Genomic DNA, 24,731 nt, shown 5'->3' with positions numbered 1-24,731 from the left:
CAGCCCTACTGCTGGAGGACAAAAAATGATTTAGGTGCAGTGTGTGTGTGTGTGTGTGTGTGTGTGTGTGTGTGTGTCTGTGTGTGTATGTGTGTGAATGTATGTGTGTGTGTATGTGTATATGCATAACATCTTGCATAAACTTGTGGGATCTGCCCCGGTATTTCTTTCAAACTAGAGGATTCCTGATAAAATAATCCTCTAAATACCTCAACATATGGTTTAAATCATCAAAGAGAAAAAACACTTGTAAAAGCACAGAGAGGGCACCCAAAACCACGTACATCTTACCAGTTAACTCCCTTTGTAGTCAGTGTAAACCATAAAAGGCAGTTATTTTGAGTCAAATTCCAACATATGTATATTTTCAAAGTATCTTGCTAACTTGAATTATGGGAGGCGTCCCAAGTAAGACAACATGAGAAAAGCATTGTACTTACACTGTGTGCTTATAATTAGAATATTTTCTGAAGAAAGGTCAAAACTATTTTGAATGCTTGTGTTGCTGTGGATTGTGTTTGTCTTAAGACTTGGTAAAAAGAAATAAGAGGGGTCAATCATTTCAGATGTTTACATGTTCTTATGACATTCCAATGGCCTGGAATCACACGAAATGATGAGAATTAAATTCAAAGTTCAGTAGGTGGTGGCAAACAAAGTTGTTAGTACTTTTAGCATTTTTATAATGGAAACATGAAACCACCCAATTTTAGACCTGGTGAAGCCTCAGAGTTGATCAGTTAGCCTTCCTGTTTTACAGATGTACACACCAAGCCGCAGGGAGGGTGTGAGAGTCAAAGTCACTCATTTGGTTAGATTAGAGTTGTTACTAGCATCCATGTCTGTGGACTTACAGTTCTATGCCTTTAGGTATTCACTTATTTTTGGTGCTTTTAAAAAAGTTTCATACTTGAAGATTCTATATTCATTGGAAATTTGCACCTATGTTGCTGGTACTCCTCCATGGGCTGGCGAGAAGAGCTAAGAGGTGGAAAAGAAACTAGCATCCAGAATCTCTGTGGTGAACCGGCATATGGGGGCGTAGGACAGGAGTCCCCATCCTGAGGTTGGAACCAGGGAGGTTGGAGGAAGCAGGTAACTTGTCCTTTCTTGGAATATATCAATGCTCATTTGGAATTAAGTCACAGAATAAACCAATCTTGTTCTATTACCTAACATTGTTGGTAAATGTCATGATTTCCTTTTTTACGTGTATTGTATTGTTTATGTAGCATAGCAAGAATGGACAGACACTGCAGTGCCAAAAGATGAGTGAAGGGAAACTGTGAGACCTCCTTTGATATTCCCAGGATAGGCTGATGAACTCAGAGTCTGGTAGGCTGGGATAGAGCAGATCCAGGGAGGTGCTAGTTTGATATTGTTGTGATGTTTTCACCTGCTTATCTCCTTGTTCATCTGACAAACCCTTATTTATCCTCCAAGATGGAGTCTTAATGCCTCCTCTTCTTTGAATCTTCCCAAGCCTACCTTTCTCCCTTCTGCCTTCTTTGTACTCCCAGAAAGGCATATTTGAAATGAGCTATTTGGCCTGCATGGTTTCTGAGTTCATTTCTGGTATTTAACATTTCCTGGTCCTTTTGATCCTTTTAAGCATTTTGGGACACTTGATTTTGTACCCATACTGGGTTTTTGGGTGGAGAAATCATTGGAACAACTTGAGTCTCTTTGGTTGGCCTAGCACTACCTGCTCCTGGTGACAAAGCCCTCTAGCTGGTGGCCAGCCTAGCACTGGTTTGAATTAGAATTGGGAGAAATTTTTCTTGAATTCCAGAGCACTGCCTGTTGAGTGGCTCCACAGCTGGCATGGGAGGGTTGTGTCCCTCTGCCAGCTGCGCTCCTTCTTTGCCTTTCCGTGAGCAGATGACCAAATGGGTTGGTAGCTTCAGAGCCATTCTTCTCTCCTTCTCCTTTCTTCTTTCTTTTCACGAGATGTGTACTAACTATATCTGCTGCAAAATCTGAAAGCTACCCCTTCGTCATTTTCATTCTCTGGAGAGAAGTGTTTCTTAGGTTTCTAGGCCCTTCTCTCTCAACAGAAGAGATGGTGATAGCTTTAATTGACAAATGTAAGGGTTTTTTTTTTCCCATCATTAGACATATGAATTTAAGGTGAGATGAGCACCACTGAGGATAATAAAGAAAGATAATACCCTTTTAAAAATATATCTAAACATGGGGTAAGCTTAAGCTATCCCTCCTCCTTCCCTACCACCATCTGCCTCAAATGATATTTTAAAAACAGATTTAATAAATAGAAAATAGAATAGATAAACTTAGACCTGCAGATTGCATAGGAAGACAGAGAGTTTCGGAAAGTCTCAGAAAATTGATTATCACTCTTAGTCCCTAAGGAGAGACAGGGGCTCTTCTGTCTTTGGGTGTCTGGGTGTCTAGCATCTCCTCTGCTCCAGTTCTTCTGGCCAGGGAACCTTCCCTTTCTGTCCTTTCCTGGTGCATTGTCCACAGACTTGAGTCCACAGAGCAGAGGGCCGCCACTTCTCTATAAAACATTCCATTGATTGGGGACTCTAAGAATATGTTCTCCAATGGGAACACTTCTACCCTCGTTAGTTCTTTGCATATTGTGGTGACAAAACTTTATTTTCCTACACTTGAACCCCAAATTCCTCTTGGTTGCTTTGCATAGGAAAACATTTGACAAATTCTTAGGGGTAAATACTGAGAAATATGGGTTAGCTGTAGACAATGCAATGAAAGAGATAGATGGCTGGCTCTGTACTTGAACTGAATGGGGCCATGGCTGAGGAGATGGGGTGAGGGATAGAGAGAGAGAGGAGCAACTTGGAGGAATGACAAAGGCCTTTAAAGAACAACTGTGTTCATTTTATATTAACAGGCTGCCATACTCACAAGGTTTTTTGTGTTTGCTTCTACTTTTTTTTTTTTTTGGTGTGGAAATCATGAAAAGTGGTTGATATCCCTGTCTTGATGGGAAGATGAGAAGATGATCCAAAACTGGAAAGAATTCTGCAGGTGACTTTGAGCACATAAAGGACCCAAGAATTCACAGACATTTGGAGAAAAGCATTGGACTTCCCACAAGTGATGGAATGGGGGTTTCAAGAAAATCTTATCTAGATTTTAGACTAACATCTGGATTACATTAATTGATAGTCTTGGCCAAACCTAATACCTCTCCCTCTTCTCTCTTCGCCAATCTCAGCAAGCTTTTGTTTCAGAGGCATTTTAAGTTTTCTTTCCTTAGGTGGAGCTGTTTTCTATTCTCTTCAGAAAACATGGAGGAAAGGAAGAGGGCCCACATTCTCTATTTGGGTTTCCCAATTCCAGGGTGGAACCACTGACCGGTTCAAAGAAGGGTATGTGAGAAACAGAAAATTCTCCACACATGTCCACATTAAAATCACATTTTATTGATTTGGCAGTGAAGATATTATGTGTACAAATATTGAAAGAATTCTCTAATTGAGGGGCTGAGAAGTGTGATTTTAAATCTGGCTGTACTTTCCTCATTAAATATGTATGTCTGCTGCACACCCTCACCAACTGCTCAGTGCCTAGATCACTGCAGATTCGATTTTTCTCTGCAACAAAAATGCAGTTGTTTCTGTGACTCTTATAAGCCTCTCAAGCTAGTATGTTGCATTCCACAAACTTTTCACTATGTCACCCTGCATCCAATGGTTTTTAGTGATACTGTGCAAAAGTAAGGACTTTTTTAATTTAAAAAATTTAGGTACCTTAGGAAAATAACGTTTTCTTGATCCATATAACTGAATACTTCTGGGATAGAGCTTTGTTACAGGAATGGGTGCATCCAATAACTCAAGTTACATTGATTTTAAGTTAGTTTGTTATATACTAGAGCTAATATGAAAATATACAATTAAAAATCCCCTCAAATATTGTCTCTTTCTCTCTCTCTCATTTGCTTATGCATGTATCTTTCTATTTTTCCACTATCTACCTATAATTTGCCTATTGTGTCTGAATAGGTCTCTCTCTCTTTCGCTTTCTTTCTCTCCCTCTTTTTCCTGCTCGTTGGAGTTATTCAGGAGCGTGCTCACAGATCTGTGAATTACAGAGTTGGCCCAACTGGTTTAAAGTCTGATATAAATTAACCTGCACTAAAATGCAGTAGATACTTGTGCTGGTGTACAGAGGTGCTAGTGGAAAGTTGTCCTCCCAGGAGTTGTACAATTGTAGCAAATAATCAAGGAACAAGATGAGACAGACAGAATGCTTTATTAGTCAAATGCAGCTTTGTGCCTTTGGGCTTCATAAATGAATTTCTTGTGGAAGATAAAGAAAATCTGTCACTTAAATAACCAAAGTAGATAGCACATGCAAAAACACTTATCCAGCTAGTCTGAAATTTGAGGCTTAGAGCCTGCCTGCTTTGGTTTTGATTTCCAAGAGATACAAGTTTAAAATGTTAAAAATTTAATCTGGTTAACATTCCAGGAGAAGCCAGCCCCAAATGAAGCTTCCATTACAATACTTTCCTTTTGATTTTTAATTGTAGCAAATATCATTCACATAAGTGTTTAAAGTATGTGTGTATAATTTAAAATAAGCAATAGTGTAGCCAACACCTAGATAAAGACATAGAATATTACCAGTAACTTAGAAGATTACTGTGTCATAAACATCTCCTACTTTCTCCACCGAGAGATAATCACTATCCTCTACTTTGTGTTAATTATTCTCTTGCTTTTCTTCATTATTTTATACCTACTTATATATCCCTAAACAATACATCACTCAATTTTGCCTATTTGTGAGTTCGAAATAAGTCAAAAGAATGCTGAATATATTCTTCTAAAACTTGTTTATTTTGCTTAACATTGATTTCCAATTCATCAATATTGATGTAGATAGCTCTAGTTCCTTTGTTTCTCACTACTACATAGTAGTCCATTGTCTGAATATACAATGTATTATTTATTCTATTGTTGATGAACATTTTGCCTTTTGAGACAATGATGCTGTAAATATTCTTGTCTTCTGGTTCATTTAAGTGTTTTACTTGGAGTTGCTGAGTAATGAAAATATGTGTTCTTCTTTACTAGGTAATGCCCATCTGTTTTCCCATGTGGTTGTTTGATATTAGCCAACTTAAAAATGTTTGCCCATCTAGTTTGTATAAAATGGTATTTCATTGTAGTTTTAATTTGCCTCTGCCTGATTCCTGACGATGTTGACATCTCTATCTGTCTCCCATTTTTTTTCTTTGTTGTTAAGGTTTATGAGGCAATTAGATTCTTTTTGTTGTTCATCTCTTTGACTCATTTTTCCATTGAGTTGTCTTTGTAGGACTTCCTTATGCAGTCAAGATACTTGCCTTTTCTCAGCTATATGTCCTACACATATCTTCTCCTAGTATATTGCTTATCTTTTCCCCTTTTTATGATGTCTTGTGATGAATTAAGAATTTTAATTTCATAATAGTCAAATGTATTATTTTTTCTTTTGCATCTTTATATAGTTTGTGTTTTAAGAAATTTTTCTCTAAGCCGAGGCTGTAAGCATTCCTCCTTATTATCTTAAAAAAGTCTTATTGTTTTTCTAATTATATATGACTTTAATCCACCTGGAATAATTTCTTGGGTTGTGAGGGGTAAATAATCAAATTTATTTTTTCCTATATAAACAGCTAATAATAAATAGTCCATCTTTTCTCTACTGATCCTCTAATGTAATGCTTAAACATAAATAGAATTTCCATTATTTTAATAATGTTTCATTGGTCTATTTGGCTATCATTGTACCAATATCCTTTTGTCGTAATTAGTATAGCTTTATCTTAAGTTTTGATATCTGATAATATAAGACCATCTACTTTGTTATTATTTAGGGGTTCTTTGTTCTTCCATATATATTTTTAAATCAGATTTTCAAGTTTCACGAAAAGTCCTGGTAAGAATTTGGAATTTCATTGAAAATATGAACACATTGGGCAAACATTAAAATCTCTATTATATATGGTTTATCTGTATAATCATTTAATGTCTTTCAATGAGTTTTATCTATAAAGAAATATATTTTGTTACCTTTATCCTTAAATACTTAATATTTTTGTGTTTTGTAGCTATTGAACATGGCAACTTTTTAAAATTTACATTTTCTAAACGGTCGTTGCTGGTGAATAAAACTGCAATATATATATATATTAATATATATATTTTAAATCCAGATAGCTTGACAAACTTCTAACATCTAATTTTTACTGTGTAAACATTATGTAAGTAGCATATTATTAAATATTTTTGATGTTTGACTATCTTTGTTTTTTTAATTGGAGTGTTTAATCCTTTTGCATGTATTGTGATTGATATATTTGGCTGGATTCTTAAATCATATTATGCTTTGGATTTGTATTAACCACCCCATACCTCTGGCCTCTTTTGCATTGAGGCCTTCTCTTCATTTCCTTTTCATTCCCTCTATACTTAACAACTATAAAGTTAATCATCTTTACCTTCCTTCAAAATAAGGGCAGGTACCCTTACAATTAACCATTTTAAGTCAAATTACCCAGGTACAAGGTAAGCCCTTTCAATATGTTATTTATATCAGTTATTTATATCTTCTTTTATTTCTAGAAAGTTGTTTTCTGCTTCAGAGGCTCCAATTAAACAAATGTTGGATCTTATTTGCCAGTCTTCTATTTCAATCACTTTCTCTCTGATCATTTTTACTTCTCTCTTTATTGTATTTTTATCCTTTTAATTTTGTTTATTTGTTTTCATGCCTCCTTCATTTGAAAACAGTCTCCTTTGGGCATCGTGTGATTTATTCTATATTTCTGAGGGGTTTTCTTCAATCTTTTTTTTTCTATTCCATTAACTCTTTTTTCATTTCTTTCCTTTTTTGTTCATAGTTTTCAGAATTCTTTTTTAGAATAACAAATAAATGTTTGAGAACATTTAGTTTCATTTAGAATATTGTTTTACAATTTTCTTCTGCTTTAGTTTTTGTTTTTTGAGGGGGAAGATTTTCAACAGGTGAAATGTTTTGATTTACATATTCTGTTTTCTTATTATTTTGTGGTTTTGAAGAGATTTATTCTGATTTCTATTTTTAGGTATTTCATAGAGAGTTCCTAGTTCAAAGCCATCCTCTCCTGTCACTATAGTGTAGTGCAATTTTTAAATGGGTGACGTGATGTTGTTTGGGAAGCGGAGCCGCTGACCTGTCTTTTGATTCTCTTTTATTTATGCAGAAGTATTACTTTTCTTTTCTTCTTTTTCTTCACTTCTACATAAGGATACTTCCTCCCTCTCTATTTATGAGTTTTTTTTTCTTCCACAGGTGATGCTTCAAGACTACCACCTCCAGTTTTGCTGAATTTTCTGTAACTGTTGCTGTGATCCACCAAGTTCTAGATTTCTGTTTACTGTTTTAGAGCTTAGTGTTAAACTTTCTCTTTTTGAGAATAACTTTGTTTTTGTTTTATCTATGTTCTTCATTCATCTCTTCTCTTTTGCATGATGTGTCTTAACACTGCCTTTCCCACTGCTCTCCACATTAATAGGCTTATAGCGGCAATGAGAGACCTAGTAGTACTTCTGTTGAAATTTAGTATTTATTTGTCTACTTATAAGTAATCTGAAGTAATCTCTCTTCTGGGACATGGGTGGATTATTTGTTCTCCTTTTTCATTTTATGATTTGGGGAGGATGTATGAAGAGATTTAGATCCAGACAGCTGCCATTGTCTTAATGTCAATAAGAATTCCTGTGAATATCTTATTGCGGAAAAAGCTCTCATATACTTATAATATCAACATTCATATAGAAAACTGGGCAAAGTCGATTTACAAAGAAAAGTTCAAATGGCCAATAAATATATGAAAAACATTCAACCTAATAATTAAAAACAAATAAAAACAATATGATTTTCTCATTCTCAAAATAAAAAATGCCTATTTAAAAAAATAATATCTACTATTGACAAGGGAGTAGAAAAACTGACAGTCTTATATATTACTAATGGTAGTATAAGTTGGCACAATCTTTCTAGAGGGTAATTTTTCATATAAACAAAAAATCTTTAAAAAGGTACATATTCTTTTATCTAGCTATTTCACTTCCAGATATTTTTGCAAAGGAAATATTTATTAATCTACTATTACTATAAATCAATTACTTATCAGGTAATATTTTTGATTTATAAAAATCTGTTATCAAACTAAATCTACAGAGGCTTGTCTAAGATTAAAAATGACGTGAATCTATGTTTATTGACATGAAAATGTGTTTCTATGATTCTATTGTTAAGTAAAATGCATAATTATAAAATAGGATTATGTATTAATTTTAAATTTAAGTAAATGTTTGCAAATTCACACACAAATGCACATGTATGCATATACAGGAAAATGTCTGGAAAGAAATATACCAAAATTTTAATTGTGGTTATCTTGACATGGTAAGATTATGGATTATTTTTATTTTTTTCTTTCTAAATACTTTTCTGAATAATCTTCTTGTTAGAAACACATTTGGCGTATATTACTTCTGCATCAAAAAATTATTTTCATTTGAAAATTATGCTGAATGTCTTGAGTCCAGCCCCAAATTATGCTGATCCAATTCAAGAACAATCTCTGAGGCATGGCAATCTATGCTCCATTTATCTTTGAAATTATCTTAAATGAATCCTTAAGGCAACTTCTAGACCCTAATAAATCCCAGAAGATTCTTGACACATTTAGGATTTAGGATTAGTTGTATATCTCCCTCTCTTCTCCCACTCCCATTTTTCTTCTTATGTGAGCCAACTTGTTGACTGAAAATATTGCTCGAGAGTGGCTACATGCACAGCAGTATAATTTATCAACACTAGTACTTCTGGAATGTACCAGGAGTAGCACTGTGCTTACTCAATAGTACAATATAATCTACCAAACCTATCCCCCAAAAGAAACATCATTTTCTGTGACTTTTTACAAGCCAAAATTTCACTCCTTCTAGTTCAAAAAACATGAGTCAACTAAAGTCAACATTAATAAAAACAACCTTGTCTTTCAACTAGCACATAAAAAAGCAGAGAATGCTATCAGGCTCTCTATGATACAACTCATTTCTTCATCTCAGCTTTGTGGCTTGCCCCCTCTCTCCGCATGCACTGGAAGGAGCCCTAAGTGGAATTTAGAGACCTTCAGTCTAGTGGCTTTAACGTGGTGTGAGACTTGAGACAAAGCAGTTACTTTTTCTGGGCTACTGTGTTTTGTTTTTGCTTTTTTCCTCCCTAATGAAATAAAGTACAAGAGATTGATAAGTAGATGTTTTAGATTTCCTAACAACTCTATTAGTCTGTAAGTCAATGAATCTTTATTTACTAATATATATCTAGGCAGTTACACCTGTTGGATTTTGATTTTCTTTAGTTCATCTGTATGGAATTTAAGGCTGATAGACATAAATTATTTAAAAATTCCTTCTTAATGAACACTCAATTATTAAAGTGCAGTAAAGATGTTCAAAAATGCTTTGAAAATAGCTTTCAAATTGTTTTAGCATTATTTTCATATTTGCAAACAAATGAAAGTTCCCTTTGTCAAGTAAAAGCAACAACGGAATATATGTTGATTTCTTGGTCTGATAATTCTTGCTAAGATATAGCATATGGGCACAGCCAACGGTCTATCTAATTTACCAGTATGGAAGGGGTGGGGAAGAAGCAAAAGGTGGATTTCATGGCTAGATAGCGTCTCTTTGAGAAATATATTCCCATTATCAGGCTGGAAAATAACGTTTGGATATAATTTAAAAAATAATAATTATCAGTTTTTGTATTGATTCTTTCTAGTTATTTTATGTAAAAGTATTTGTGTAAAATTTTTGTGTTCCCTTTAGTTATTCGAGTGGCTTTCTTGTGTACCTCAGAGAAGTCATATGACCTCATGAGATTTGTTTTAGTCATTCGTTAAATTCGTGGTTTGGGTGACATGATCTAAGATAACTTTTTGCACTAAAATTCTTTATATGTCAAACCAATGACACTGGTAAGAAGGAATTTCTACCTTTGTTCTTATTGCATATGTCCATTGTAGTAGAATTAGAAAATAGAGATGAGGAAAAACGAAAGGTATTTATGATTTTACTACCTAGTGATAACCACTATTAATATTTTGGGTATCATCTTTTTCTATGCATATTTTTTTCCCAATGCAACTCATACTATACATGCTGTTTTATGACCTACTCCTTTTAATAACATCAAAAGTAAGTATTCTTTAATAATTATGACACTACATTATTTTGTACATATGAATTACAAAAAGAGACTTTAAAAATATTTATTTTATTTATCTTCTGAGAGGAAACATGAAACTAATACCCTCACTTATATTATTACTTTTTTTATTGAATTATCATTTATTGACAGTAAAATTCACCCTTTTTGGTGCAGTTTTGGGAAAAGCATTTAGTCATGTAACAACCATACAAATCAAGATATAGAGCATATCTATCAGCTAGAAAAGTTCTATCATGTCTCTTTGTCAATCAACTTGCCTATGACCCCCAGATCCTGGCAATCACCAATATTTTTTCTGTTCCTATAGTTTCCCCTTTTCTAGCATATCATAGAGTATATAGTCTATAGAGTCTTGCTTCCTTCACTCAGCTCAATGCAGTCACCCATGTTGCTGTGGGTACCAGGACTTTGTTCTTTTGATTGCTGATCGTTCCATTGTTTGGAAGCACCACAGATTGTTGACCTATTTACAGTTAGTTAACATTTGACTCGTTTCCAGTTTTTGATGGTTATGAATAAAGCCACTGTAAACATTTACGTTCAGATTTTTATTTAAACATATATTTTTATTTCTTTCGTGCCTAGGAAAGCGTTGCCTGGTCGTATGTCTAACTTCATAAGAAACTGCCAAAATGTTTTCCAAAGTAAGTGAACCATTTGTTTTTTCTAGCAGCAAGAATGTTCTAATTGCTTTGCATCTATGTCAGCACTTGATATTGTCATTTTTCCCCCCAATCTAATAGATGTATAGTGGTATTTTATCATGGCTTTAATATGGGTTTACCCAATAGCTAATGATGTTGGGCATTCTTTGATTGTGCTTATTTGACATTTGCACATTTCCTTTGGTGAAGTGTTTAAATCTTTTGTCCAATTCTTAATTGGGTTGTTTATTTTGTTATTATTGCATTTTGAGAGTTCTTTATATATTTTGCCATTTTTAGATATGTGTTTTAGAAATGTTTTTTTTATTAATCTTTGGCTTGTTTTTCATTTTCTTTACAGTATCTTTTTGACTAGGAGCTTTCAATTTTAATGAAGTCCAATTTATCAACTTTTTCTTTTGTGTATCATGCTTTTTGTGTCATGTTTAAGAAATCATTGCCTAACCCAAGGTCATAAGATTTTTTCCTATATTTTCTTCCAGAGGTTTATAGTTTTAGTTTTTACATTTAGGTCTATGGTCCATTTTAGGTTAATTTTTATAAATGGTAGGAAGTATGGGTCAAGGTTAATTTTTTTGCATATAGATATTCAATTGTTCCAATATCACTTGCTGAAATAACTGTTCTTTCTCTTTTGAATTGCCTTTGCAACATCACATTTTGGTAAATAACATAAATTGGTAATTTGCGTATACTGCCTAATTCTAGTTCTGTTTTATGTGTCACGTGTAACTGAGATGACAAACTATACTTCAAGATGATCAGTGCTTCTTAGAGCAGGTTGAATTTTAATGTTTCTCTCTAGTGTATCAGCAAACAGCCACTCTATTTGGGGGAGCTTAGAAGTCCTGGCCTCTTTTAGAAAAAAGGTAAAATGTACTTTTTATCTGTTGGTTCATTTATGTCAAAGTTTTTTATAATTTTAAAACCAAAACCAGAAGAAATTCTCAATTTATAGTTATTTGAAATTTAGGATGCATTTTTTGCATAGAAATAGCATTTGTAAATGATGGTGACATACCCAGGCTATCCTATAAATATTTGATTAAGCAAGGCATCACGAAGAACTACCATACATTTATAATATGGAGAAGAACCAGCAAGTAGATGGACGCTTGTGAAGATTTTGATAGAAACTTATTTAAAAGGTTTAAGTGTGCTGTATGTCAATTATATATTGATTTAAAACATAGTATTTTCTATTTGATCTTATATTTTAATTACATTGCAAGAAATGTCAGTATAGTACAAAATGAGAAAATTCACAAGCTCATATTTCATTATGAAGTTAGTTTGTACAGAGCTTTGGAGAGGCTTTCATTAAAAAATTAGATTTTAGATATTACAGATGCTGCCTCTTCAGTAGAACCAATGTAGCCTAAAAAGTATGGCTTTCTCGCTTTTTAAAATTCAATAGCATGATTATTTTATGCGTTATTCATGATGGCATCAAAATGAATGATATTCCATTAAATATCTACTGTGTGGCAGATAGGTATTAGTGCTTTGCTTAAGTTATTTTAATTAATCTCGTTCCTATAACAACTCTTTGAAATAAGGAATTCATCTCCATTTTATAGACTTGAAAATCGAGATTTAGGGAGGTTAGGTAATTAGCTCAAGATCTTACAATTAATAAGTCATGGATATGGAATTCAAATCCAGTTCTGTCTTACTCCAGCATCCACTATTCCCTGATGATTAAATTGACTTTTTGGCTAGTAAAATAAATGAGTAGGAGAGATATCTTTCTTAAAAGAGAGAGAGAGGAGGAGAAGAAGATTATTTAAAGTAGAATTGAGTGATCTGTGAATGATGACTTAAAAGAGGTGAATATGTTCTGTCAAAATCCTTACCGAGGAAAATAGGATTAGGCATAGAAAAGGTACGCTAAATAAATGAGTTTCTCTTTCTGACCACTAGATGACACCATTGACAAAAAACACCTTGGTTGCTGGGGGGTGGGGGATGGTGATGATGGTGGCTGTGGTGGGGAGTTTGAGGCAGGAAAGGATGGGAGAAGGACACTGAAGAAAGTTGTATTAGAAAGTGGCAGTTCACCTCCATAATGGACATTTGAAGCAGGCAGATGTCATGTCAATCTTATGGAGAATGCCTTATAGAGCAAAAAATACAGCATGTGGCCTGTTCAGGTGTCGCTTTTGATCTAAATGTGCATCATTGCTATTTTTGACAAAACACAGAATCTTAAGCTTGGCTTTATAGGTCTGGAGCCTGAGTCTACCACTACCAGCTGTATTTCATCAGGCAAGTGATTTAACCCTTTTGAGCCTCAGTTTTCTTTTCTGTTAAGTGGGTATATCTACTTCAAAGAAATATTGTGAAGATTACATAGAACAGTAGAGATAAAACACTTAGGATAGTGCCTTCCTCAAAGTTCTTGCTAAATGCTATCACTGTTGTTATTATTGTTGTTGGGTAGAATCTCTGAAAAAATGACAGCAAAATTAAAATAAAAAAATGAATGAGTTAACACATTCAAAAATAGGAGGAGAGAAGGTTTTTAGTTTAGATAATAGAACTTATTTTTCTTTTAGGATGTAAATAAATATTGTACACTTAATTGAACAATGCAGTTGAGCCTCCTATATGTCTTTTAATTTCTTAATAGAAAAAAAAGTTTGTGTCCTTGCTTATTTTGCTAAGAAATCATGTCAATACTGTAATATTTGTGGTCAACTCCAGGCAAAATTTCAAGATGATAAAATTTATCTTTGATGCTTTCTCAGCTCTCACTTCCATACTGGTGTCCTTCATTCTTTCTCTCTCCTCTTTTCTACCTTGACCCTCTCTTCGCTTCTCCCCAAGTTTCCAATTATCTAATTCTGCTCGTTAGCTATCCCCAACCTCTCTAAAAAACACCGAGCATACTCTTCCTCTCATGTCTTCCCCAAATTCAAAAGTTGCAAAATTACATCTTCCTCATTCCCCATTCTCCATAAAATTCCAATTCAGTCAATCTCTCTATCTTTGGAGATCATAAATTGGATTGACTAATTGATAATAAATTGAGAATGAATAGACATTTTTAGTATCCCTAGGAATATTTGCATTTTGTAAAGACCCGATTAATGGAAATAAATCTGTAGGTTATGGCATTTCAAGCCATCTGAGAAAATTTTAAAAATTGAATAATTCTGAATAACAGAAGAAAGCTTAGAAGTGTGTGTGTGTGAGGTCTTCCTTAAATCACAACAGTTAGGTGGCCACCAAATATATATAGATCATTGAAAATCTCCAAAAACTCAGATTTTTATTTATCCAATACTTTTAATTTTTTATTCAACTTTTTACCAATATTGTTTACACTTAGAAAAATTAATTCTCTTTAATTTCTTTCTATTCCTCCATTTTACCACTTTTCTACACTATTAGTGTGGCAAGTGCTTCTGGTTACTTTCCAATAGTCATCCTCTTTTCCTTCCATATTAATAAAACCTCTACTTTTATGGTCACTAGCATAAAGATCACATTCTCTAGCTTCCCTTGCAGCTAGAAGTGGCCATGTATTTACATTTCAGACAATAAGATATAAGCAAAAACGTTGTTTGCAACTTAAGGAAATATCTTTAAAGGAGAGGGCCTTCCCATCTCTTTCCCTTTTCCTTAATCAGTTGGCCAGAAGGCAGACATGAAGACTGAAGCCCCAGACACTATCCTGGACCAGGCCAATGAAGTCTGTTTCTTGGGGGTGATACAATGGGAAGTGGGAAGGAGCCTAGGTCCCTAATGAATTAATCCAATTACTGTGCTAGCTTTGTACTTCTGATCTCTGGGACATTGATATAATAGAAAACCACATGTTTAAGCTACTGTTAATTTGTGCTTTTGTCACATGCAGCTGAATTTAATTCTAGCTACAAGTAGCTAGTAGAAAGTTATAGTTCAACTAAATAACCAACATAGATAATTGTGATTCTGTGAAAGTATAACTCAAATTCACTAAGACAATTAGGTGGTATTTTTTGCAGTGAATATCTTAATACACAGCCTTAACCTCTTAGCAGTGGTATCTCTTACTGTGATGATTTAGACTAGAGACCAATACTATTCAAGGAAACTTTTTGTGATGATGGAAAGTTTTATATCTGGGTTATTTCTGTAGAAGCCACTAGTCACACTTCGCTGTTGAGCACTTGAAATAGGGCTTTTATGTCTGAAAAGCTGAATTTTAAATTTTATTTATTTTAAATTAATTTAAAGTTTAGTGGCTACATGTGGCTTGTGGTTACTGAATTGAATAGCACAGCTCTGAGAGTTGATGCATGTACAACACATCCACATTTTTTCTTGATTTGAGCTACATTTTAAGTAAAGAAACTGAATGCTAAAAATGACCAATGGATTGATTAGTGAAGCCAGTTACAGCTAACTGACTACCACTTAGAAAGGTAGAGTGAGAATTGAAGGAAAGTGAAAACATCCCCCTGACCCCCAAAATAAGAATATACCCAAGTACATTTACCTTAAATGAATCACACTAGAATATTTTAGGATCTTAAAACATAGAAGGTTGAAATACAGATTTGTTTCTTTTGGTAGCATCCCTCAGAAGCCATAGGTGGTATGTGGTAGATTCGTTTTTTGTCCACCCCAACCCAAAGTTGACCCTTGATCTTGTGCTATTGCCTCAATGGCCTCACTAATTTCCAGGCTCATTCCTTCATTTCTGGTGAATAGCAAGGCCTCTTTCCTGTTTCAGGTGTTCACTGAGGTTACCGGGCTCTGCCTACAGGTGGCACAGTGTGAGCATGGCTGTGTATTCAGGAACCCTATCCATTACAGCCTCCTTGCATTTATTGTAAAACTGTTGATGGCTAAAACAAATACCCTCTGCCGATGTGTTCTATCAACAGCCCTGAGAATCAGGGTTGGTATTAGCAAGGTGGACCCTGCTTATTTTCTAATTCTGCACTACAAGCAGAAGATTTGCAAGAGCTATGAGCGGAAGCCAGGGATTTTGGCTTTTTATGTATATCAGGGACCCTGCCTTTAAAGACTGCTTTAGAGAAGAATTTCCCTAAAGCTCAAGATTTTTATTAATAGACTACACCTATTATGTATATAAAACATTGTGCTGGATGTTGTAATTTTCTGAGCAAGTGAATTTTCTAGTTTATGAATTATTCAGTGCAGGGATCTCTCTGACTCTCTGCTTGGATTCAAGAGCTTAATACTTGACAGATAATAGGGAAGCATCTGAGTGGCTTTGATTATTTCCCAAAGATGAAAAAGTAAATTCTACATTGACTTTTTTTTTTTTTTAAATGCATATTATTTCTTATCCAGTTCAAGGATTAACTGTGTAGTTCAGGGCAGATGACTACAGGTAAGGAATCACTACCTGAAAAATTTCTGTTCCTTTTGTGGGCTCAGAGAATTGTGGTGCCATCCAGACTTAGGATCGAATCTTGATTCCACCAATACTAGCTGTGTGATTTTTGGCAATCGTTTTTAACTTCTTGGTTTACTCACCTATCAAATATGGGAAATAATAGCTCCTGCTTTGTAGGATCATTATATGATTTAAGTGTGACAATGTAATTTAATGTGGTTAGTATTGTCCCTGCAATATGGTGAGTATTCAATAAATAGCATAAGCATTATCATTGTACTGTTTAAAATTAGTAAACAAATACATCTTCATTCTTTTCATTAAAAAGCATTAAAGTACCCACTTACACATTCTTATTCTAAGCATTCTTGGTTGCTGATATAGACCTATGAAAATGTAAAAAATAGATATGAACTACATTATGCTATAATTCAAATCAGGTTTTGTTGAAGTAGGAAATGTCGGGAGATATTCATTTAGAAAATCATTTAATAAGAGAAAGTCAAGGCTGTAGGGGAAAGGAAGAATTTTCTGCTTTGAAGGAAGACAAACCAGGTTGAATGCATTGTTAAGTACTAGGAATACAGTAGTTCCTCCTATCTGTGGTTTCACTTTCTGTGGTTTCAGTTACCTGCAGCCAACCACGGTGCAAAAACATTAAATGAAAAATTCCAGAAATAAATGATTTATAAGTTTTAAATTGCATGCCATTCTGAGTAGTGTGATGAAATTTCATGCTGCCCCACTTCATCCTGCTCAAGACATGAATCTTCCCTTTGTCCAGCATATCCATGCTCTATACACTTGCCAACCGTTAGTCACTTAGTAGCTATGTATAGGTTATCAGATCAACTGCTACGATATCACAGTGCTTGCATTCAAGTGATCCTTATTTTGGACCCAAAGCGCAAGAGTAGTGATGCTGGGAATTTGAATATGCCAAAGAAAAGCTGTAAAGTGCTTCCTTTAAATGGAAAGGTAAAAGTTCTCAACTTATGGAAATTTTTACCATTGTTCTATTTTATTATTAGTTATTATTGTTATCTCTTAATGTGCCTAATTTATAAATTAAACTTTATCATAGGTATTCATATATATACATATAAATATAAATATATAACGTAAATATATATAGAATTTGGTCCTATCCCCAGTTTCAGGCATTCACTGGGGGTCTTATAACATATCCTCATGAATAAGGGGGGGATGACTATATGCAATAATTTATTCTCCCCTGAAATAGTAAATAAGATCAGCTTAACTGAATAAGGACAGGCAAAAGTTTGGATTTGAATTTATCCACCTAAGCAGTGTTGGAAAAAAACTGCTCAGAAAAGGAATTAGTGTCACACTGGGCCCCGGTAAGCAGCAGACAGTAAAATCAACTCTCTACTGAGATCCAAAGAATTACAGAAAAGAATCAACACAAAGTGTCAAAATAGGTTGAGGGTCATTCTGGTGTAGAATGAGTAAAAGGAGCTGAAGATTAAGAAAGCAAGCAGAGGAGGATCTTAAATCTCAAATAAATGTTGATTAAATGAAAAAAATTTTGTTGCCTATTACTAGATTAATATTAATCATAATTACCATGCCCCTTCCCCAAAATGGCTTAAATTAAGGTAAATATTTATTTCTCCCTTATGTAAGTCTTGAGACAGAGAATTCATGGGTGCTTTAGTGGCTCCACGAAATTAGGGATTCAGTTTCTTTTCGGCTTACTACTCCACCATCCCTAAGAAGTGGCCTTCGTCCTTATGGTCCAAGATGGTGGCTAGAGTGCTAGCCATCACAACCATGTTCAGACAGCAAGAGGGAAAGAAGGGAAAAGAGGGAAAGGGTGGAAGCCAGCTGTACTTAAAGGAAATTTTCTGTAATCTGTCACAGAACAGTTTTGCTTACATCTCACTAGCTAGAATTTAGGCCCTTGTCCACACTTAACTATAAGGGAGGCTGGCAGTGAGGTGTTTAATTACGTTAAGTAAAATCTAGAGTTCATTATTAAAGAAAATGAGGATATTAGGCTAGGCAACTAGCAAACACTACCAGCATCTGTTCACTCCCATCCTACATCCTAAGAGAATCTTTCCTTTAGGGATTTATTTCTCTGTTGTGTGTTGTGTAGCAGCCTTGAAGTTTGAACAAGATTGATTTTGTTTTAAGCTCCAGAGGTAGATTCTGATTGGTTAATGGTGGAGAAGTCGGACACTCCTGCTCTTTCTAAGCACCTGTGATAATCATTTTCTACCTTCAAAAGAAGAGAAATCTACTAATTGACCAAGGAACTCATTCTACTGCCAAGGCAGTGAAATATGCATATGATAACATTATATTTATTAAATATATGTTTATATAATATGTATAATATGCAATACATATAATTTTGACATTCTTGTTTAGCAAGATATAATATATATTGTATATATATATAATATGATATATATATATATAACATATATACATATATTATGAGTTTGGGGCAAATGTATTATTCCCTCTCTCCTTTTCCAAATGGGATTTTAAAAAATTACAGTTGTTTTGTTCTTATTCCGCCATTGCGTATTGAATATATTGATGATGGAGATTCCTTCACTTAGCCATGTGTCACTGAGCATGAGAGGTTAATGCAAGATTTGTCAGACTAGTGTGACCATCAGCCACAGTTCCTAGGCTTGGAGCTAGATGTAGTAACTACATGAGGTGTTCCATTGTACCTCATTGGGTGAATTCATTTACACAGGTGTGACCAGTTTTGAAAGCACATATATGAGAAGACGAACGTATGAATTCGGGTAGCCAATGAGGTAAACTGTTGAGAACATTTAATAGTTGCCTACTCAGCACTCAATTCCCTTTTTGTCCTTCCTAACACTCTCCACATTTTCATTTGGGGAACTACCCCTCCACCACTGTGTTACAGCTATACAGAATGAAGTGGATTGATTTTAGATAATTCAGATAATTCTATGTCCCCTTGGCACAGTGATTGGATTAGGTAACCCGGACCTAAGCCATCAGTGTTCCTGTCAGTTCTCCAGCCTTGAAAAAGGTTCAGAGGTGGTCCAATCAGCTCAAAGCTCATAATTCGCATTCAATTCTCATTCAAAATCTCCATCTCTTTCCTTCTCTCCCTCTCCCCTGACATCTCTCTTCACCATGTCTTGGATATGAACAAGGAAGCTGGAACTTTAATGGTTACCGACAGCCATCTTTCAACCAGGAGAGGAGTCAGTCTAAGAAACAATCTGGCACATAGGGGAAAATAAATTTAATAGAAGCAGAGCGAGAGTCCTGGTCAAATCATACCTGAAGCCCACATTACCGTTGGCCTTTTCACTTAGTCAGCCAATAAATCCTTTTTATTGTTTGTCGGTTTGACTAATCTAATACTTGCAGCCTAAACTGATACATAGTAGATGAAGAAATGAACCAGTTATACACAGAAGCTTGAGATCAGGTCTAGAGTATGGAAGTGGTTCCTTCAATAAGAATCTCTAGTTCATACAGGAGATTTTGTCTTGTTTTGTTTTTGGTGTTTTTTTTTTTAAATTTAATTTAATTTTATTATTATTATTATTTTTTACTTTTTATGTAACAGAATCAAAAGATAGCCTTCCAGGGCTTGGTCAGCAAAAGTCCGAAAGCTCAAAGTGTGACTGTATTGCAAACTACTGAGTGGGCTGGTGGGGAGCAGAGATTTTCATAGAAAGGTCTGGCATTTGGATTCATTTTTATGCTATGGGTACCAATTCAAAAGCCTTTATAGCAGGTGCTAAGAGAATAAATACAACATAAAAGAAAAAGAAATGATCAATAAAATATCCTCAACTATTCTCAGAAAAGAAGTAGTAAAATATTACAGTTAAGAGTATAAACTAGGTGGACAGACATGGTTTTAAATGCTGGCTCCGACTAGCAAGTTATCTAATATCCTGGGCCTTTATTTCCTCATCTGGAAAAACAAGGAAAAATACTAACAATTTCTTTGAAAGTTGTTGCAAATATTAAATTATACATTTTATGCAAAGCCTAGAACATAGAAAAATTCAGTTAGTGACAAACTAGGATTGTACCTCAAGAACTTTTGATAGGCTGTTTAAAAGTTGAGTGGGTTGCAGAATTTTGTGACTACCAGGAATGCTGTTCTGGTATGTAAAGATCATGTTGGTCCACCTTTGAGATTTTCTGGATAATTTTGTATCCCTCTTGCCAACCTTTGGGCAGGAGAGAAGCCATCCTCAGAGTAATTTGTAATTTCCACTTGACCCAAAAGTTGCAAAAATTATTTTAGCAAAGTCACACTTGGAGTTCTCGGGAAAGGAGGTGGGAACCAGTACTGAAATCACAGTGCCTAGCACATAGTGGGTCAATAAATACTAACCGAAGTTTAGATAGGTGCAGCAAGTTGATTGTTTTCTACCAGACACGATTATTAAAGCAGGGGTTCCCAAACCCAGGGCTGCAGACTGGTACTGGTTGGTCCATGGCCTGTTAGTAATGGGTCCACACAGCAGGAGGTGAGTGGTGGGTGAGCCAGCAAAGCTTCATCTATACTTGCAGCCGCTCCCCAGCGCAAGCATCACTGCCTCAGCTCCACCTCAGATCATCAGGCATTAGATTCTCGCAGGAGCACTGGTCTCTGGTGCCAAAAAGGTGGAGGACTGCTGGATTAAAGGATACTTTGGAAAGAGCACTGAAATATATAAGTTCTCCAGATTTTCTACATTTTAAGACTTTTGGGCATGAAGTTCATTTATGTTCTGGAACAGGGTCTAAACTTACTGTGAAAAAGATAAGTAAGTTGCCTGTAGCCTATCTCATCTAGAAATGGTTCTGCTCACAGTACTGATGTCAAAATTTCTCAGAGTTCAGAAGGAAGGAGGGTTAGTGGAAAGTTTTGCCTTGTTGTTAGCTCACTCTGTGGCCTAAGGCAAGCCATTTAACCTCTTGGTGTCTGGATTTCCTCATCTGTGAGCCAAGGATAATAATACTCCCCTACCTCACAGGTGTGTTAGGGGCATTAATTAATGTTTGTCTAGTGCTCAGGGATCTGTGATGAAAGGCAAGCATCATTATTGTCGGTTTGCTGCAGGCAAGACTAGATTATAGTCCTCCAGATGGGTTGCATATGGGAAGTGGTTTTAGCAAAAGATTTTCTCAAATGAAATGCAGGCTTTAAGGTTTGGGGCCACTTCAAAAGAGAAGGTGCCAGTGGAACTTCATCTTTTCCTTGCCTTAGTTGGCTCAGGTTTTATTATTATGTGGAGTTAGAACCCAGCATCTCAGTGCTATATCTTAATTTATTCAACAACCAGCATTTAGCTAGTTTGTTTCCGCGATCTCTGCCTAGATTTTTAAAGATCCTGATTAAGTAAATGAAGTTATTGTTGCGGAAAACTCGTCATTTCTTGTGAAGGGTATTTAGTGTGTAGGGGTCATTTAGTGTGTCTATCTCATGATAAACAGGATAGACAAAGCTATTGTGCTTTAACAGCACCAAGTGGACAAATCAAATAGGCAAGAGGTTTCAACCTTTTCATTTTGTTTTCTTTAACTCCTCCCGCCTTCCCCGCAACCTTTTAAAAATAGCCTTCCACACTAAAGAGCACTGGTATGTTCTTGAAAGCTTTTAAAGAGGAACATTTTGAGAAAGGACTTCTAGGCAAACAGACAGCAGAGAGTCTGGATACATTAAGGCCTGGAAGGAAAGAAAAAAAAAAATCTCTCATTTGAGTACTAGACACATTTTGGTTTTCTTGAATGAGAAATATTGATTCAATTAGTATATTGTCAAATTAAAGGGCAAAGATAACATTGCTTTTCCCACAAGCACAAGTGTATTTTCTCTTATAAATACAGAAGCAAAATGAATTACTTTATTAATATTATCAACCCAGGTAAGAGGAAAACAAATAAGAAGAATCTTGTTGGTTAATTTATGGTGCCGCAAATCTTCTTGGACAAACATTCTAAGACAGGAATTGCAAGCGTTAATAGTAATGTTAATGTATTTGATTCAGTTACAAAGCAAGCAGTACATTCATTCATTCATTCAGCAAATATTTACTGAGTGTATTCTAAGTATTGGGTTTTGTTCTGGACACTGGGGAATGATTGATGAACAATATAGAACAATACAGGGTCCCTACTCTCATGGAACTTACATTTTGATGGGGAAGACAGGAATACACGAAGAAACAACTGCAAACACAGAGAACTAAAATGAGGTAATGGGTTAGAGTTAGATGGTGATTTTAGTTTAGATGACTAGAAAACTCTCTCCAGCAGTTGGCTTTAATCTGATGAGGACCCATGGTGGGAGCAAGGAGTAGGACTTAATGTCAGAAAATGACTTTGTTGTAACAAAGTAGCCTTCAGTAGATATGGGGTGCATGAAATTCTAGTGTATCTCTTCAATGTGGTATCCAATTATTTATTCTCTAATTTAGATTCCTCCATCATCTACTGTATGTAGAGGAAAGTGGATTATGTTTGGAACCATCAAACTAGCTGGCTGGTGTTCTGGAAAAGACTGAGGACCATGCCAGGAGACCTGGTTGAGCCTGGTTCTTCTAACACCTTGTGGGTTAGTCATACCGTCTCTTTATACCTCGGTTTTCTTACCTTAAAAAAAGTTGTTGAGGTCCTTTACAGCTCTGTTTCTAGGAACAATGAAGAAGCATGGTTCAATTATTGTAAACCCTAGGTTTTCAGAAGTCTACAAAGGTGACAAAAGAAAGCAGGAAAAATTTTGAAAAGTGCTTCTATCAGTAGCTCAGAAATTTAAGATGATTAGGTAGACAGCTGGGTGTAAAAGATGTCGTGACTATTTTTTATAATAAGTCTTTTAAAATTCCTATTGTTTTTTTTTTTTTAAGAAAATGGTAGTTTTTTTTTAAATAACCAGCAGTAAAGAGTTTTCAAAATATTAGAAAAGTAAATAATCATTACTACTATGTTTGGTTTTGTTACATTTGAGTTTTCTCTGCTTTCAAAAACTGCCAGAAATGAATAAATGTGAAATGTCTTAAAGTTTTGCAGCTAAAAATTCTACTTGCAACAAAAATTAGACCATTAAATGTAAATTCTGTAAGTAAATTTAGAAGGAATAATTTATACTCTAATATCTCAAACTTTTCACAAGGAATTAAGAATTTCTTTCAGCAATAATATCCCAAATACAATTTTACGAGCAAATGAAATTATGCATCATATTACCCTCTATCATGCTCAACACTTCTCAAAACAGTTTCATGTTTCTTATTTCATTTGAGCCTTCAGAAGTAAATTGGACAGAATTTATTATTTCCACTTTACACATGAGAAAAAAAAGGTTCAGAGTTGAAATTTTCCTGGAGTTGCATAGCTAGTAATTTAAGCTAGATTCCAGGATCCTAAAACTTGTCTAGGGCTCCAATTCTTCCAAAAATGTGTGCACACATAAGCTGAATTTCTTTTCTGTACTTCATGGTTTTGTTGTTGTTGTATTTGTTTTTCAAATGAAAGACCTCAAAGTTCTTCCAAGAATTTCTAGAAGACTTTGAGGCTGTTGTGTAGCACATGAGCATATGAACAAATTCAGGCAGCAATGGTGAATCCGCTACTTTTATCCCTTTTTGTGTTGTGATCCTGCTCCTTTATGTCCCATGGCTGTCATTTTTGTTGAGCCACTCCTATCTATTGCTATGGTGAGATCTTGACTGTGTTTCTTTTGTTTTAGACAAAATCTGGGTGAGAATGGTCAATCTCATTCTGAATCCATTTTAACATATTAGGGTGATACAAAAATCCTTAAACGACATTTTTTTTTCATAGCAGAAATTTTTAAAAATCAGATTTTAAGTATCTGATTATCGTTTGCCTGACATCAGTTCATAAACAATATGCTTGGTATGACAAAGAACAAAGAATATTAGACTTTATGCCACTCTCCAGAACTTACATTTTACTGGAGACACAAAATATTAAGCTTTTCAATTAGAATATAGTCAAAGGATTATATGAAATATTGTGCTGTGACATTTTGAGATACTATTATAAGACCTGAAGAGATTGAAGGAGGCAGAGTAATTTACTTGCGGGCTGTAGAGAAAAGATGGAAGAAACACAAGAGAATAAGAGTTGAGTTTAGAGGGAATAACCAGGCATAATTTTGTTAAAAAATTTACTCTTTATTAGCAATAAATTAAAATAAGGTGGTGTTTTTTCATGACTCATAAGATAGATGTTGCATGAAAGAGTACTGGAATGAACAGGCACAAATAAGATGGCTAAACATGGAAAAATGATCATAGGTAGACCATTCGTTCTACTTGCCTTTTATCTTTTACACCTGTGTTTGAATTCATCCAAACTTGCATAAATCCTTTACACAGCTGTCAAAATTGCACCTGAAAAAAGGCTGAAGTAGTCTCAGACGGGCTAACATTTCATCATTCTGAATACTT

General features: G+C 34.8%; 1 long non-coding RNA gene across 1 annotated transcript in view; it reads left to right on the top strand.

Moving 5' to 3' along the window:
- Positions 1–24,731, top strand: part of LOC120604414 (uncharacterized) — a 228,966-nt gene that overhangs the window by 14,926 nt on the left and 189,309 nt on the right. The window contains exon 2 of the long non-coding RNA XR_005653331.1: positions 10,852–10,910. This is a non-coding gene — a long non-coding RNA (uncharacterized LOC120604414). The remainder of the gene's footprint in view (positions 1–10,851; positions 10,911–24,731) is intronic.

Source organism: Pteropus medius, unplaced genomic scaffold, assembly GCF_902729225.1.
Source record: "Pteropus medius unplaced genomic scaffold, Ma_sr-lr_union100, whole genome shotgun sequence".
NCBI lineage: Eukaryota > Metazoa > Chordata > Mammalia > Chiroptera > Pteropodidae > Pteropus > Pteropus medius.
The sequence above is the reverse complement of the archived record's forward strand: the minus strand, read 5'-3'. Positions and strand labels throughout refer to the sequence as shown.